A 5,000-nucleotide genomic window follows, 5' to 3' on the forward strand; every position below is an offset into this window, starting at 1 on the left:
ATCCTATCAAAAAAAATTGAAGATTTAGTTACGATTAGAAATACACTTTTCTATCTTTATCCATGGATTTTTTCCTCATACTTATTCAACTGGAAGTATTGATCCAATTCAAAAAAAAAAAAAAAATTATGTTTCGTAATTTCATAATCCAATTTTTCAATTTAGAATATAATCATATAATTATATAATTTAATTGGCCCTTGGATACAAATCACGAGAATGTATATTCTTCCTCAAATCTTTCGTTGAGAGGTAAAGGATTAAATCCTTTTAAGAAATAAAGTTTTTGCTCGGAATATGAATCAAACCGAAGGACCCCTTAACTATTAAGGGGATTAATAGAACGAATCACACTTTTACCACTAAACTATACCCGCTACAATGCGATTATTGTATATAAAGAGACCCTTTGTCGAACAGGGGAATTGGGCGTAATCAAGATAGGATCACAAGATAGGGGGATAAAAAATCCTGAAAATTAGAGCCTTGCCGCCTTTTGTCAGAAGACTTGATAAAATTAGGAAAAGAGTAGTTATTTCATTTAAATAACTAAATAAAAATAACTAAATAAAAACTTCTTTCCTTTGTTATAGGAGTTTTGATAGATAGGGTTCGACAAAAGAACTTAGTCATAACATAAAAATGGATTGTGCAAAAATCCATAGTTTTTTTTATTATTTATTCTAGTTATTCTAGTAAAATAAATGTAAATAAAAAGAAAGAGGAAGAAAAGAAAGAATCGAAATGATATTTGGATTCTATATCATAGGAACGGAAATAGTACTTCTTCTGCTTCTGATTGTTGATTCAATCCAATAACAAGATTTTTTTGTTACAACAAGTCAGATCGCAGAATCATAGAAAAAATTATTTATTTGAGTTGAAAATAAAAAAATGAGCCCGGCCGGGTCAGTACCCGGCGCGGTCCGTGGAAATTGGAAATAAAAAAGTCCCTTTTGAGCGAAATCAAAATGAAATGGAATTACTGATAAAAGTTGTATATATTTATATTCTATATAATAAAATTAAGAATCTATAGATATATAGATTAATAATACCCTAATAAGATTAATAATACTCTAATATTAATATAAATAAATAAAAATTAATATAATTAATATATTAATATAAATAAATAAAAATATAAATAAATAAAAATCTATATAACAAAATAACAAAGGTCTATATAACAAAGGAAAGAGGGCTTTTTTCAAGCATTTCTTTTTGCGTGCTGTAACTGTAACATAGTAATTATCTTTTCTAAATTAGGAGAGATGGCTGAGTGGACTAAAGCGTCGGATTGCTAATCCGTTGTGCGAGTTATTCGTACCGAGGGTTCGAATCCCTCTCTTTCCATTTCGGTTTTTGACAGTGGAATAGATCAAATCCTAATACCATTTATAAAAATGAAGCAAGGAACTCTCCCTTTTTTATTCTTCCCGTCCAGGATTACCAGGATTACGTCCCGGATCATTAGATAGGAGTCCGAAGATGAAGAGAGAAACAAAGAATATCGTTGCGGTGTAAACAACGAATTTAAGATTACGCATTGTACAACCTCCCATAGAATTTTTTTGTAAAAAGAAGAGAATGGATTCTTCGTTTTTATTTTTCTATTTATATACGCAATTATACGCAATTTTTATTTTTCTATTTATATATATACGCAATTATACGCAATTTTTATTTTTCTATTTTTATACGAAAATAGATTCCTCGTTTTTATACTACATAGCCTATTTTGACACCAAGAAATAAAGTGATTTCTAGAATTTCTAGAAATCGAAAAGAATTTTCAGAAATTCATTTATAATAAGAGTTGAGTTTTTCATTACAAAAAAAAATTCTTTTATACCAACAATTATATATTGTGGCGGACTTTAATCCAAATAGGGTTCTTCGGCGAAAAAGGGTCAGAATGAGGAAATGGGATGATCCAGCTTTATCATGGCTATCCAAGAATTTCAATCTTTGAATTGAGGGTTCGGTTCGTTCATAGTGTTCATAGTGTAAGACTTATCTAATCTTTTCAATTGTTACAATTTTTTTTTCTTGAATAAATCATGAATTTTTCTAGGACAGTATTAAGGATCTCATCGAAAACTTACAGCAGCTTGCCAAACAAAGGCTAAGAGAAAAAAGAGAACAGGTATTACTGGCATAAAATCTACGATTGGATTCAAAAAAGCATAGGCCTCGGGCAATTTGGCGAATAAAAAACTACTCGAAAAAAGGGCAGAATTCAAACAGATACAGATCAAATTAAAGATATTAAGATTAAGCATAACAAAATTTTGTTCTTGGAGATAATTTTGATTGAGTTATTAATATGTTTTTTGATATAAGGAAAAAAATGAAGAAAGGAAAATAAGGCAGACTAAACAATACTTCTTTGAACTCACCCAATCAAAAAGCCTTCAATTCTTACAAGAGAATAGAAGAAATCATACTTTCATACAATATCTTAATTGAATTATATGTAATGATCAATAAATTCGGTTTAATTCTCTATCCATACGTGCCAAAATCCTAGCAAGAATCTAATCTATTCCATAGTTATTTGGAACTGGAATTGACGAACAGGGAATACCCATATTAGTGTTTAGTAGTTTCAAATAGAAATCTAAATGGGGCGTGGCCGAGTGGTAAGGCAACGGGTTTTGGTCCCGCTATTCGAAGGTTCGAATCCTTTCGTCCCAGAGCCTACTCTTTTTATATATCAGAATAACGATATCCGAATCTAAATTGCTCTTTTTTTTTTAACAACCTTCTTTCTAAGAGTCAAATATTGGAGAAAATGTGATTCTTGCTTTTGATTTTTAATGATTTCTTAAGATTGGCACTCGAAGAACTGTGAGATTGGCGAATCTATTCTATCGAGTTATTTGATCTATCGAGTTATTTGAAGATGCAAGGCAGATTCAAAAAGATTAGTTTATTTGTGTTATTTATAATATTCGTAATATTATTATTATTAATTATATTATTAATTTCTTATTAATTAGAATAGAAAAGCTTAATATTAATAAAAGTATAAAAAAATAAAAATATATTGTATTCATACAATATGGGTTAATTTGAATTCTTATTGAGGCTTTTTCTTCCTAAATTATCTATTTATTTCATATAGATTCATATAGAAGGAAATTGATTTCATATAGAAGGAAAAAGTATAGATAGATTACTATGTATCGACTGAACCAATGACTATTCATGATTCCATAATTGAATCAATGTTCCAAACTAGAGGAATGTTATGGTAAAACTTCGTTTGAAACGATGTGGTAGAAAGCAACGTGCGACTTGAAGGACATGATCGGCTGTGGATGTCAAAACCCACCACCTTCCATTATGTAGAAATGAAGGTGCTTTTGGCTCGACATCCTTTGTTCTGTTCTATTATAATCCGTCTTTTTGTTGGGTTGTAATGTAAATAGTACAGGATGGAGCTCGAAGAGAAACATCCATTTTTCAGGGGCAAGGATCTAGGGTTAATTAATGGAAATAAATAAGTTGGAACAACTTCGTAAGTCTATTTTTGATATAGAAATCGAAAAGCTCCGATTCAAACTATTTTCAAATCAAAAAGAAAAATTGTTGGAATTGGTAAAACTCTTTCGATCAAAAGTGTATAATGCGGGAATTAATCGTTCATATGATTCTTTGATAGAAAGAAAAAAAGAGAGAAAAAGGGGCATGTTGCTGCCATTTTTGAAATGATTAAATATCGCCGAAGTAATGTCTAAACCCAATGATTCAAGACAAAGATAAAGGATCCTAGAACAAGGAAATACCCTTTTCAATTGTCTCAACAACTAGATCAAAATGAAGAATCGAAATCGATTCTAAACGAGACAAACAAAAAAAGGGGTTAGAGACCACTCAATAAAAGAATGCCTAAGGATTTTTTTTTGAGCATTTTGAGAGTTATTTGACTTGAGTTATGAGAGTACGAATGCTTTTTTCTTCTTTTTTTTTGAAAAAAAAAAGACGGGTTTAAATGTCTAATTGATTTGCCGGGTTTATGGATCTTTTTGACATTCTAATTACATACATTATAATTCCATACATAGACATAACTTTTAATAGACATAACTTTTAATCATTTTTTTTTTTTTTTCTCGAGCCGTACGAGGAGAAAACTTCTTATACGTTTCTAGGGGGGGGGTATTATTTAACTACATCTATCCCAATGAGCCGTTTATCGAATCGTTGCAATTGATGTTCGATCCCGAAGAGAGGGAAGAGATCTTCGAAAAGTTGGTTTTTATGATCCGATAAATAATCAAACCCATTTGAATGTTCCCGCTATTCTCTATTTCCTTGAAAAAGGAGCTCAACCCACAGGAACTGTCCATGATATTTTAAAGAAGGCCGGGGTTTTTACGGAACTTAGTCTTAATCAAACAAAATTCAATTAATGAAATACAAAAAAGAGGGGGTGGATGACTCATATCTAGCTTTGTATAAATTTTTCTTTATAATTTCCTCCCCCCTCTTTTGTTTTATTCATACTTTTTTATTTATTATTCGTATTTCTTATTGCTTTGCTACTATAGAATACCGTGTTCTATAACAGATTTTATTGAGCTAATTTTATTGATATAAAATATAGAGAAAAAAGATCAATTGAATAAATGAAGTAATTGCATTTAAAAAAATAACATAAAATAAGATAAAAAAAAAAAAATAACATAAAATAAGATAAAAAAACAGAGAAAATAACAAGAAAAAATAACATATAAAAATAGAAAATATTAATAATAATTAATAATAAATAATAATAATTAATAATAAATAATTAATAATAAATATTATAATAATAAATATTATAATAATAAATATTATAATAATAAAAATAATAAATATTATAATAATAAATATTATTAATAATAAAAATAATAAATATTATAATAATAAATATTATTAATAATAAAAATAATAAATATTATAATAATAAATATTATTAATAATTAATAATAAAAAATACAATATAATAA

At 28.3% G+C, this 5,000-nt stretch overlaps 1 non-coding gene across 1 annotated transcript; it reads left to right on the forward strand.

The window, feature by feature from the left end:
- Window positions 1–1,268: 1,268 nt before the first annotated feature.
- Window positions 1,269–1,356, forward strand: TRNAS-GCU (transfer RNA serine (anticodon GCU)). The gene has a single exon. It is a non-coding gene; the product is annotated as a tRNA-Ser (tRNA).
- The last annotated feature ends 3,644 nt before the right edge of the window (window positions 1,357–5,000 follow it).

Source organism: Durio zibethinus, unplaced genomic scaffold (assembly GCF_047325235.1).
Source record: "Durio zibethinus cultivar Kanyao isolate XHJ-2024 unplaced genomic scaffold, ASM4732523v1 HiC_scaffold_234, whole genome shotgun sequence".
NCBI lineage: Eukaryota > Viridiplantae > Streptophyta > Magnoliopsida > Malvales > Malvaceae > Durio > Durio zibethinus.